Source organism: Pinus tabuliformis, chromosome Q (assembly GCF_031772625.1).
Source record: "Pinus tabuliformis cultivar Carrire ecotype Pingquan chromosome Q, CPIR1, whole genome shotgun sequence".
NCBI classification, from domain to species: domain Eukaryota; kingdom Viridiplantae; phylum Streptophyta; class Pinopsida; order Pinales; family Pinaceae; genus Pinus; species Pinus tabuliformis.
Window position 1 is genome coordinate 791,432,753 of NC_142296.1, and position 14,181 is coordinate 791,446,933.

At 39.2% G+C, this 14,181-nt stretch overlaps 1 pseudogene; it reads right to left on the minus strand.

Moving 5' to 3' along the window:
* The window catches only part of LOC149221862 (protein ENHANCED DISEASE RESISTANCE 2 pseudogene), a 90,390-nt pseudogene extending 77,033 nt beyond the window's left edge, over positions 1 to 13,357 (minus strand).
* Positions 13,358 to 14,181: the final 824 nt, after the last annotated feature.

Consider the following 14,181-nt stretch of genomic DNA (forward strand, 5'->3'; position numbering starts at 1 on the left):
GGTCATAAACCAAAACAAGATCGCCCTCATAGAAGACACGTGGTCGGACAGATTTATCGTATTAGTCCTTTACTCTCTTCTTATGAATTTCATTATTGATCAGGGAGAGAAGGTGTGTTTCATCAAGTTGGTTAAATTTTAGAAGGTGCGCTTCTTTAGCTGAGGTGTCAAGGAGTAACTCGACAACTAATTCAAGAGAAGAGATTTCACACTGGATAGGAAGGACAGATTCAACCCCATACACCAATTGGAATGGAGTAAAGCCGGTAGAATATTTCACTGAGGTACGATATGCCCATAAAGCATAGAATAGCATAATATGCCAATTGGATTTGTGTTTTGCTACCATTCTTTGTAACATGGTTTTCAAAGTCTAATTAACGGCTTCTACTTGACCATTTCCTTGTGGAAAATAGGGCGAGGAATGTTCGTGACAAAAAACCAACTTGGTAGCTAATTCTTGCATCATATGATTTTGAAAATGTTTGCCATGATTGGTCATGATGCGTTTGGGCACACCAAACCTAACAAAGATTTGGTTGAAAATGAATAGGGAAACATTACCACCATCGTTAAGACGTGTAGGCATATCTTTGGCCCATTTGGTAAAATAGTCAACATCGACAATGATATAATGGTGATCATGGGCGGAGGGTGGGTTATATTGCATAAAATTAATGATCCACTAGGAAAAATGTCTGATAGTGATGATTGGATGTAACGGGGCTGGGTGAGCATGCATCTTTCATGAAAATATTTTACATGGATGGCATTTTTGGACTACCTTAATACAATCCTTAAAAATTGAAGGCCAAAAATAACGAGCGTACAAAATTTTCTGGGCAGTGGCAAGCCTGGAAAAATTACCACCACATGCCCCTACGTGGCAATCATTTAAAACATGTTCGGCTTCAGAATGAGTAAGACAAAAAAATAAAATAGTGTCAAAACCTTGACGGTAAATGGTGTAATTGATAATGAGATAATGTTGAGACTGGTGGCATATACACCATCGATCATCACGAGACATTTTAGGTCGAAACCTTTTTGTTTGAAGATACAGGAAAATCTCACCATACCAAGGGTCAGAAGTGATAATGAAGAACAAGGATTCAACATGGAAAGGATCCATGGCCACAGTTTCCTCACTGGAAGGAGGCAATTCAGCAAGCAATTCAGTGAAAGCTAGGAAGTTTTTAGATTTTGCAATAACAAACTCTAGATCAAACTCTTGAAGGATAACAATCCATTTGGAGTATTTCCCCTGATAATTTGGCATCTAAGGATATGTTTCATGGGATTGGAGTCAGCAATGACCGTACTCTTTTGTAGTAAAATATAATGCCTCAAGCATTGTACAACAATGATAGTTGTGAGGGCCAACTTCTCAACATGCGAGTAGCGAAGCTCAAGACCAATGAGGCATTTTCTAAGGTAGTATATAGGGTGTTCATTATGCAAATCATTCTCTTGGACGAGAACCATTCCTAATGAAGACTCCAAGGCGATGAGATACAATAGGAAGTCATGGTTGAAATAAAGAGGTTTTAGAAAAGGTTCAGACAACAATGTTTGTTTGAGATCATCAAAAAAATGTTGGGCGTGGTCATCCCAAATGAAAGGAAATACTTTCTTCAACAGGCATATGAAGCCTTGGGTAATATGGGCATAGTTGGCTATGAAACGATGTAAAAAGTTGGCCTTTCCCTAGAGTTTTTGAAGCTAATGTATAGTATGAGGAGGGGAAAAATTAGGGATTGTCTCAACCTTGGAGGTATCAAAGTGAATCCCTTCTTGTGAAATGATGAAACCTAAAACTCATCCAGAGTGAACACAAAAAACACATTTTTCTTGATTAAGCCAGATTTTGTAGAAATGACATTGGAGGAATAATTCTCAATGGTGGGAAGGATGGTCCCGAAGTAACAATGACTGAGCGGTAACATCATCGAGATAAACTTCAATGATGTGTTTTATATAATGAAATGTGTAGGACATGGCCCGCTGGAAAGTGGCACCAACATTTTTAAGACTAAAAGGAAGCTTAAGATAGGAAAAGGCACCCCAGGGACAGATAAAAGAAGTCTTTTGCTGGTCCTCAGGTTTAATTTTGATCTGGTTATAGCCAAAAAAGTCATCCATAAATGAAAATATAGCGTTACCATCACACACATCTAAAATCTGGTCGATGAAGGGTGTAAGATAATTATCCTTAGGGAAAGCCAGATTCAGGTCATGGTAATCAACACAGACATGAATAGTTCCTTTTTTTTAATCGATGAGTAACGAGTTTGAAACCCATCTTGTTAAAGGCACGAGATAAATGGAATTGACATCAAGGAGCTTTTGAACCTCAGCTTTAATAACAGTTTCCTTATGTGGATTAACCGGATGGAGCTTTTGCTGAACATGTTTAGCTTCAGGGTAAGTTTTTATTTTGTGTTGGAAAATGTGTGGATCAATGCCAAGATTCACATCGTAAGACCATGCGAAGATGTCACAAAATTGTTTTAAAAGGGAAGTGTAAGTATCTATTTTGGAAGGATTACAATCAGCCCCAATCAAGATGGTCTTTATGACACCATGTTCCTTGGCAATATTCATAGAAATATGGTAGAAATATTGGCCAAATTCCCTTCGAATAAGATGGTGAGAATCCGTTGATAATTCAGGGAATTATTTGCATTGCTAGAGGAAGCCATAGAATGATGGAATCCATCCAAATCCTCTTCGAGGGGGTAAAAGAAAGATCTATGATGGAGAGGCCCGCAAGGTCGGTCATTAATTGACATGACTTTTTGAATAGCTTCAGCAGAGGGTAACGACAGGTCAAGAAGGACATAAGAGGAAGGATGGTCAATAGCCCATGAAGGCATAAAGAGAGTTTCAAGTGGGACCAAAGTGGGTCCACAAGATGAATCAGGGGAAGTATCCAGCTATATGGCTTGATAAGCCAATTCTTCTGGGCTCAATGGCATGGACGCACCATATTGATCAATCTTAGATTCAATAGGCACCACCAATGGATCATCAAGAAGCGGGCGTCCTCAAGTGTGTGAATATATCATATGACAGTGGGCCATGGTGGAAGGAGTGTCGGGTGGAGGGAGCTGGTGAAAAACTCCCATAAGAGTGGAACTTTTGTAGAGCCCAACTCTGACACTCTGGAGTTGATCAGGGTGGTCTCCTACAAGTGGTACAAAATTTCTAGAAATGGAAATATGAGCAGATGGCACACAGAAGTCAAGTTGATGTATAGTAACAATATTTCCTTCATGAGGAAAGAAAATCAAGTGAAAGACAAGCAAGACAAATGCAGTCATTGCATAAAACCAACTACGACCAAGGAGTAGGTTATAATCTAATGTGGTGTCAACAACCTCGACATCCACATGGACAGTTTTCCTTCTTAACTCGATGGAAAAATTTGGAAGAACTCCTTTGGATCAAAGCTGTGTTCGTAAAAATCTTGGAGAGTTGTGTTGGATGTGGCGAGTTTCAAAGAGCCTATAGCCTTCTAGTAGGATATATACATGACACATGTGGAAGAGCCCTCATCCACCAAACTGCGATGAATATTTCTATTGTAAATATGCACAATTATTTGAAAAGAAATATAATGTGAAAGACAAGGAGCATCTTTATCGACATTAAAAGTGATGATATTTGAGTCATATGGGTCAACAACACTAATGGAAGACAACAAGGCTTTTCATTTCTGAGGAAAAATTTGCAAGACCTCTAATGCAAACATGGCACAAGGAGCCTAGGAAAGATCTTCAACAATACTACAGTGTTGAGTAGCCCTGGCCAAACGATTGTTTGTTGTCTTCCAGAGAACACCCTTGGGAGGGTGAAAAACCACTTCCATGGGCTTATCCAGAGTGAGAGGTCCAGTGGGAGGGAGTGGGATTGATGAGTCCTTAGATGGTGAACTCGACTCAGGAATGTCATAAGACTTGGCTCGCGTTGTCACATTGAAATATTCCTTGCACATGAAGATGGATGAATTATGAGAAGATGACCCCTCGTTGACCCCTTGCGGAGGGCGAGAAGGTTGAGCAACCATCTATTCTTGGGGTTTTGCAGGGAATGCATGGGTTAAAAGAAGCCTATGGACCTCATCCATTCGATGGAATTCATGAGTAAGATGGTCATCTTGAAAAATTATACAGGGAAACTTGATTTTATGGTGACGTTCACTAGTGCCTCCTCCCTGACTCTGAGCGTTGGGTTGAGACTACTAAGCATTTTGATTATTCTTTATTTCTCTTATTATTCTTCTTACCACCAAATCGTTGGATATTCTTCGATTGAGTGGAATTCACTATGATAATATTCGTGGACAACTCAAGAGGGGGTGCTTTAGCAAAGCCAGATTCACTTGTTGGGGCTTGAAATGTAACAATTATTTTCCCAAGTTGGGTAGCACATTGGCTCATAGAATTAGAAACATACCCAATCACACGATCAGCATGTGGGCCAAGAATAGGTTTTGGAGTGTTAAGGGAAAGCCTAGGGGTGTTAGGCAATACTTCATAAAGCATAACCGACTTTGAATATATAAGATCCAACTATTTTGCAACTAGAATATCTTGTTCCTCAGTAATGGCTCAAAACATAGACACATCTTTGGAAATTTGGGGTCAGAGGGATCGAATGAACCATTTAGGTAATATCTCATCAGGTAACTTGGTTCTTACTAACCACTTGCAATGACGCCACTCATGGATATGATCAAAGCTTAACCTGGCGTCATCTTGTTTAAAATTGGGGAAGAGGTCAGAGTTGATATCATACCGAGTAGGTAACTAGAAGTGTGTCAGGAAAGTTTGAGCAAGGGAGGCAAAGTCACCGTAGGATACGGTATCTAACTCAATGTACCACTTTGCAAAATCCCTAGTCAACGTACGTTGGAATAAGAAAAGTTTAACAAAATCATCCACCAAATAATTGGAGGAACACCACAAATGATAAGTTGTAATGTGCGTGGATGGATTCTCCCTAGGATTTCCTTCAAAATTTGGAATATTAGACGGTAATTTGGCGAGCATAGGGGGAAAACAAGGATCATGACATATGGGGTCATTAGTCATTTTTTCCAAATCTGGTAAATCGAGAGAAGGTAAGAAAGGATTTTGAAGCTGACTAAAGGGGTCATAGGCGGGAGAGGCCCTTGACCAACTATGTGGTCCCCCCATATAAGGAGTGGAATGATGCACCTACTAGTGAAGAAAAGGGTTCGCCCTAGCATAAGACTATTGCAGTCCAAGTTGACTCGAAAATGGATGTTTTCCCCCAGGGTAAATACCATCGGAGAGCAAAGTACCCCCAGAATCATGACTGTTGATGGGGTTGTACCAGGGGATAGAAGAAGGGCCACCTTGTGTAGTAGGACAGACATAAGGAGGATACCCTGTGTGAGAAATGATACTAGAAACAAGGTTGGCCCCAAGTAAACTGGCTCCCCCAGTAAAAGTGCTGGTAGGTGGTGCCCCTCCAAAAAGAGAATTGTACCAAGCTTATGATATACTAGAAGTGGCATTGCCCCCAGGCTAACCAGGGACAATAGATTATCCTCCCCACATATTACTTGGCGTAACCATGCCTAACTGAGGGACAGGAATAGTTGGTTGGGAAAATGTGACGTAAAGATTCCTAAACCTACTGGAAGAATGGGCTAGGGTTCCATGGTCAGCATAGGAGATGGTGTGGGCATGGTAACGTTTGAGAAATTTGCAAGAGCCATAGAAGAAATTGATGGAATTACCAAAAAATAAATAATAGGTGTGGAAAGAGGAGTGGATATAGCCACACTAAGAGCTAGCAATGATGTCATGGCAGCTAATACTGTTGATGAAAAAGGTAAGGACATACCAGACTCCACCATAGGGTAACGTACAAAAAAGGCACATGGTGTAGGTAGGTGTGGAACCATCAGGGTTCAATTGCAATAACTCAGGTCCCAATGGACCAGTCAAAGGTGGATTGGCAGGAGCGTTAGAGTCGTCTGCCAAATTATCGACATAAAATAAATCAGTACCAGAAGGACCAGGTACAAAATCCTCGACAATGTGGTGGTCTAAGTCTTGAGCACCGACGGGTACTCTCTGTGCAAGGGTAACAAGCTCACCTCATTCAGGAGGCAAACCTTGAATATGACGTGGCCCTCGATGAACAAATTCATCCCGGTTGGTAACTTATAATTTAAATATAATTATGTTAATACAAACACCCTAAGGCCAAAACTACTGACTTGAACCAAACATAACACACTAGAAATGCCCTAAACGATGGCACATGCAAACCAAAATACATAGAGGTTGGTATTGGAAAAGTTATACTAATGACCTTCTTCCCATACTTTTTATCTGTGAACTCAGTGCAAGTGCCCTTATTAGTCGTGGGGCACCCTCCAAGTGGACTGAGAGAGTATGACTAATATATGTGCCATGTATAGAGAAGATGAACTCAACCCTACACCTGTGTATGAGCCCTAAGAAGATAGGCCACTAAAGTCACCATGTACAATAACATGACCTTAGGGGGGTAGTTGTAGGACAAATCAACACGCAAGGGCAGGACACCTAACCCCAAAAGGATCTAAGATTGAAACCACCTTGATATTTTCCTCCCAACTGGTCCCCAAGTGATAATGACACCATTTGTATGCATGGAGATTCCGCTATATCACACCACCCAAAAATAAGCGAAAGGGGTTATTTCATTTTTCCTATCCCAAGTCTGACCTTGTGATTAACCCTTTTGTGAGGAGGGCTTCCCAGACCGCACTACTGCAAATGGATTTAAATCCCTACCACAAGCTGCCAAGTTGATTTTGTAGTCTTGGGGCAGTTAACTCACACTCCTATCTTCATGACCCTAGCCTAAGCTAGTGTTGGTGGGATACTAGTGAAAATAAAAGACGAACCTAGTTAATTTTATTATCCCATTGATTTTAGTGGTCGTTATTTACACAAGCGGGGTGCAGAATGAAACTAAGATGGTGTGAATGACTCTTAGTTAGTCACCACAATGCAACTATATGAAATTTTTGGTTTTCAATTCAATGAATGCTAACTACAGGAGGGTAAGAGCCTTATAACACACCAATGCTTATTATGATGCACCTCTAAATCTTCTTGAATGAAAATTATCCCAAAATTTATGAATTAATGACCCAAAATAAGCCAAGAAGGCAAACCAAAACAATTTGCAAAGAAACCAAAGGAAAATCTTCCAAAGAAAGAATGAAAATCACTCAAAAAGCATCATAGCTAGGAAAAACAAATCCCAATCAAATAAACACGCTAAAAGAAATCAAATTGAAAGCCAAAAGTGAAAATAGGAAGGGAAATGTAATCAAGATAGGGTTGTAGTACAATGGCGTAATCAAGGCCAATGGTCTACAATGGTCACAACTTGACCCTAGAGGCAAAGAGGCCTAAACAAGATCAAATGAGGGTGCAATAAAAACAACCAAAACACACTCAAGAGAACTTTTCTAGATGGCACATGCACAATTTGTCACAACACCACCAAACATGACCAAAATAACCCATAGAAGAGACAAAATGCTCAATAAGAGACAATAACAATGATCGAAAGTGACAAAAGTCTATCAACAAGATGTGGATCAGGCCCAAACAATCACTGATACCAGCCAATCAAATCTGAAAGTGAGATCTAGAGGAGAAAATCAAACCTCAACCCAAAGAACCCATAAGAGCTTCAAAGACAATTAGAAGGAATAACAGTCAGACAAAGCCCTTCAAGACAAAAAATATTAGATCAGATCTATGCAACTGAGAATCAGTAATAAAAAACCATAACTCACATAGTCCTATAGTCAGATCAACAAATAACAAGGGACCTTAAACTCAATCAAAGAGAAAAATCCTGCCTTGATAACAAGTGATTGATCTAAAGAAAACTGAGGAAGAATAACATATCTAAACTAGACACAATAGATGAACAAAGGTCCAGGCTGATCATGAACAAGAGTAAACAACCTCAGAATAGAACATGGCCTTCTTCAAGGCTTAAAGGCTCGGTCATTGGCACAATACTGGATCAGAGCGGCCAAAGTTTCTCTCAAGATAACAGAAATATTCTCCCTAGGATTTCCTTCAAACTTTGGAATATTAGACAGTAATTTGGCGAGCATAGGGGGACAACAAGGATCATGACATATGGGGTCATTAGTCATTTTTTCCAAATCTGGTAAATCGAGAGAAGATAAGAAAGGATTTTGGAGCTGACTAAATGGGTCATAGGTGGGAGAGGCCCTTGACCAACTATGTGGTGTTATGAAACTAGCTCACAAAAAGATAGAAAAGAGAGATCCACGCCTTAGAATTCAGCCTCTTCGAGGGGGTAACCTCCTTTACATTACATAAATGAACAATTCTTGGATGATACAAATGAAAATACCTCCTTTCTATATATAGGAGTCTAAGTAGTCCCAATACAATCAAAGCCTACATAACAATAATATTGTAGGGCACAACAATAACAATAGTGGGCTTCTATGTGGCACAATAGTAACAATATGGGCACTACATGGGTACATCAATATAATAAGTGGGTTATACTAACAACAATAGGGGGGTAATAGGGCACAACAATATAAATAAGGGGTATAACTACAATAGTAATGGGGTAATCACTAGTATTATAGGGACCCAACATGCCCCTCTCCTTCAAAAAAGTGTTTTCCTCAACGCTTGAGTAGTTCTGGATACTTCTGCCTAAAATTCTCATCCTCCCATGTGGAATCTTCAGCGGATAAGTTCTTCCACTTGATAAGATACTCTGAAATTGATCGATTTCGTAGCTGTCGAGTTCTCGTTTCTGTGACTGCTTCCGGTTCCAATATAATTTTTCCTTCCTCATCAAGTTCTGGCAATATTGTTTGAATTGGAAGCTTGTCACCTATAACCTTCTTTAAACATGAAACATGGAAGACTGGGTGCAATCGAGAAGCTGCAGGAAGCTCCAATTTGTATGCCATAGTACCAATCTTTTGCAACACCTTGTATGGACCATAATACTTTGGTGACAATTTATTATCCTTCTTAGCTTGCTTTAGGGACATTTGCTTATATGGTTGTAGCCGTAGGAATACCCAATCACCTACTTCAAAACTTCTTTCACTGCGATGTTGATCTGCCTGTTGTTTCATTCTATTTTGTGCCAACACGAGGTTATCCTTTAAGAGTTGGAGGACTTGTTGTTGATGTTCGATGTGATGTTCCACTGCCTGAACCTTAGAATTTTCTCTTAAATATGATGTGATGGATGGTGGTTGATACCCATAAAGTGCCATAAATGGGGTCATTTTTGTTGTTGTATGGAAGGAAGTGTTATACCACCATTCAGCCAGAGGCAACCATTTGACCCATTGTGTCTGTTTATCAGATACAAAGCGACGAAGATATTCTTCCAAACATTTGTTTACTATCTCAGTTTGCCCATCAGATTGAGGATGATAAGATGAGCTATGAGCTAACTGAGTACCAAGACAAGAAAATAATTTTGTCCAAAAATTTCCAGTGAAAATGGGATCTCTGTCACTTACAATAATCTTTGGGTTTCCATGTAGCTTTTGAACTGTTTCCATAAATGCAGTAGAAACTGTACTGGCTTTAAATGGATGTGATAATGCACAAAAGTGTGCATACTTGGTAAGTCTGTCAACTACCACCATGATGACACTCTTTCCCTCAGACTTGGGTAAACCTGTGATAAAATCCATTGAAACCTCCTCCCAACGTTGGCCTGGAATGGATAAAGGTTGTAATAGACCCGGTGTCTTAATTGTTTCAACTTTATTTTGCTGGCAAACCAAACATTTTGCCACAAACTTTTGAATATCTGATTTAAGGCCATCCCAAAAAAATTCCTTCTTAACCCTGTGGTAAGTTTTTAAAAATCCTGAGTGCCCTCCTAAGGGAGAAGTGTGGAATTCCATAAGAATCTTTTGTTTTAGCTGGGAATTCTTACAGAGGTATAAGCGATCTTTGTACCATAACGAATCATTTTTCCAGCTAAATGTATCAAAAGTACTAGAATCTTGTTGTATCTTTCGAATAAGTGCCCATACTTCTTCGTCATTCTTCCATTCCTCCCTTGCTTCGTTTATCCAATCTGGTTGGATAATAGAAATGGCACACAACAATGCTTCCACATCCTCATCCTTTCTTGAGAGTGCATCTGCCACCACATTTTGCTTCCCTTTTTTGTAGATGATTTCAAAGTCATAACCCAACATCTTTGTGACCCACTTTTGTTGCTCTTCAAAGGATAATCTTTGTTCTAAAAAGTATTTAAGGCTATCATGATCCGTTTTTACCTTGAAGTGTCTTCCCATTAGGTAGGGTCGCCATTTCTTAAGTGCATGGAGTATTGCCAACATTTCCTTCTCATAAATAGCTTTGCTTAAAAACTTTCCCTTGACTGGACGACTTTCAAAAGCAATGGGTCTTTCATCTTGCATTAGAACAGCACCAATTCCATTTCCTGAAGCATCACATTCCACAATAAAGGTTTTTGTGAAGTCCGGTGTAGCTAAGACCGGTGCTTGGCACATTGCCTCTTTAAGATTTTCAAAGGCCTTTGTTGCTTCCGGAGTCCATGAAAATGAATCTTTCTTCAATAATGTTGTTAGAGGTGCTGCTATTCTCCCATAATTCTTAACAAACTTGCGATAATACCCTGTCAACCCAAGAAATCCTCGCAGATGCTTTATGGATGTGGGGATTTTCCATTCCTTAATGGCTTTAATTTTGCTAGGGTCTACCTTAACTCCTTCATGAGATACAATATGACCCAAATATTCCACCTCCTGGACTCCAAAGAAACATTTGGATCATTTTGCATATAATTGTTTCTCCTCCAATAGTTGTAGCACCCTGTCAACATGTTCAACATGATCCTTCCAAGACTTGCTGTAGATTAGTATATCATCAAAAAATACTAACACAAATTTTCTAAGGAATGGTTTGAAAATTGAATTCATCAAACCTTGAAATGTTGAAGGTGCATTGGTAAGGCCAAAAGGCATGACCAAAAATTCATAATGACCCTCATGAGTTCTAAATGCCGTTTTTGGAATGTCTTCAACCTTCATTCTGATTTGATGATATCCCGAACGAAGATCCAGCTTGGTGAAGTAAATTGATCCATGCAATTCATCTAGTAATTCATCAATAACAGTGTTATCACAAAATCATGTACTAAGGGCTGCTACTTAGCAAGATCTCATGTAACTATTTCAAACCAGGCTTTAGACTAAGGCTTAGCCTCCTTAGTCAGAGAGGGCTCTCTCACAGATTTTTGATATGAATTAATAACAAGAAAAGATGGCTAACTCTTTAAACAGTTCATGAAAATAAGCTGGTTGGAACAACAAAATAACACTTCTTCCATTGGGTTCATGGAGTCAAACACCTCTGCAGTAAACTATTAACTACTCAATCATGGAAGCCAAGGCATATAATGTTTAAACACTCAGAACATTTCTCAAAAAGAACCTCAACTCATAAATATACACAGGAAGTCTGAGCACTAGGTGAATTCAGAGTGATTGCATATTTAGTGAGCTGTAAAATATAAAGGATAAAAACAAAACCACATATATTCTGAGCATTTGAACACATGATGAATCTTGGGAAGAAAAAGTAATCTTCATATTACTGTCAAAAGTCTTTTACATAAGCTGATGTAAAAACTCTGTTTTTTGTATAAATCTCCAACCCTAATTACATCAGAGTTTCCACTATATATAGGAAAACATACTTAACTACTTCGAGTCTCCTCCTCAAGCATGAGGGGAGCTCGATGAACTATCATTAACTATCCTTATCTACTTTAAACAAACTCATTAAGTACATAAAGTATTGAGCTGTAATTACAAAGAGTCCTAATCACACTAAAACTCTAACTTCATCTCCTCGTATGCCTGATTCCTTTCTTGATCTTTGACAGCTGTATTTTGTTAGTTAGGCCCAAGATGACTGAGCTACAGGTGCAAGGAACGCTGACTTTGGATACCTGAAGGCACTAATGGATCATTTATCATTAGGATCAAAATTCCTATTTTTATGGTGCCTGTCTCCTACCATCTTCAGAAAATCAAGCAACATGTCCCAGCTCCTTTAATATCCCAAAACTTACGAGCCTCACCATACTTCAAATGCGTTGGAAGCCTCATGGATAGCCAGGTGTATGAACCAAAAAGATATCCCTCGTATGCCATTCTGCTAAACCCTAATTTGTCATAAAGTAGCTTTTTCAAAAATTTAACTTGAGACAAAAACTTCACCTTTACCAAAAGGTCCACCTGTCATTCTCTAAATGGCTATGATAGCCTTGAGTGATATCTCCTTCATTACTTTGGCGTTTCCTTCAAAAATCTGATGACCTCACCATTAAACTGCTCATTTTCCTTATAAATCAGCACCTACAGCAGTTTCGCAGTTTCATAGCGCAAGTTTAAACATAAATTACGCCCACCTCAGAACGAATTTGAAGAAACTGAAAGAGGTTTTTGTAGTTTGGTATGTTAGGAATAAAAGCCTCTTTCAGTTTTCAAAATTAAGTTTTCAGCTGCTCAGAATCCCTTCTGGAAATTTGCTAGTAAACGCAGAAAACAGAGTTTTTTCTGCTGAAACAGGCTGTTACAGGGGTTTCGCAGCGCGCTGCGAAACTACTGTGTAATTTCAAAAATCATAGCTTATTTCCAAAATCCGATTGTCTTGAGTTTCTTTACCTTGGAATGTGTTAAGGGAGTGACTTCATTTGGTTTTGAATTGCCATTTTCATCAGCTAAGGGATCCTTGACATTAGGATCATTTGACTCTGGCAAGGATGAAAAGAGATCAAACTCCCATCTAGCATTTATGTTCTTAGTTTCCTGAATATCTCTGACCTTGTGTAATGATTCAACATTTTTAGATGCCTCCAAAGATGAAATTGAAGTCAGACTTTTCTGATAAACCATAGATCTGAACTTTAAGAAGAAATGAGATACCTTTGATGGACAGTCCCTTTCAACCCCATACAACGGATCCAATGCAAGGGATAGAAAATCATTCATAAGTAGACAAAGAAGAGATTCATAATTTTCAGAATGCACTTCTCTACATAGGAACTCATTACCTTCAGATTAATCAGACACATGGGGGCACATCCTTTATTGCACATAATTGTAACCAATTTTAGCATCCTCTGATAATATTGACTGAACTTGTACCAAACACTCAACACCATTAGCAAGGCCAGCAAACAGATTTAAATGCTCTATGTCAACAGTAAGAACAAGCTCCTTAGGATATCTTTCTGTTCTTCTAGACATTTTTCAAATTATAAACAAGAAACAGTGGCCAGAGCCCATTCTTCCCACTTTTGGTGTATTTCCCCAATTTCGTAGCGCAGTCAGTGCAAAATATGAACTATGCGCTACGAAACCACCTAAACATGCTGCGCTGCGAAACTGCCGAAAGGATCTATGTGCTTTTGTCCTCAAGCTAGTCTGAGAAATTTTGGCATTAGAATTTTCAGTGATAACAAACAGGAATGGGGAACTTGTCTTTAATAGTGAGCTTGTTGAGCTCCCTATAATCTGGACACATGCGCCATGATCCATCCTTCTTGTGCACCAATACTACTGGAGCTGAGAAAGAACTTTGACTCGGTTGAATTATACCAGCCTCTAGCATTTCTGCAACCATACACTCAATTTCACTTTTTTGGACATAGGGATATCTGTACGGCCTGATGTTTGGAGGAACACTTCCTGGAATCAGATGAATAGCATGATCATGATCACGCATAGGTGGGAGACCCTTGGGAGTCTCAAATACCTTGGAATGATTGTCCAAGACTTTTTGGAGATCTGGAGAAATAGATGATTCCAATGTGGAAACATCTAGCGAGCATAATTGTGCAATTACACCTCTTTGCTCCTTTCTTAGAAGCTTTGTCATACCATGAGAGCTGATTATCTTTCCTGGTTTCCCTGCAATACCCCTTAATTCAACTTCCTTTCCTTCTGAAGAAAATTTGATGAAAAGTTCTTGAAAATTAAAAGCTATTATACCCAAGGATTGTAGCCATTGGACTCCTAGTACAACATCCGCACCTCCCATTGGAATGGAAAGCATTGGGCTAGTCAATACA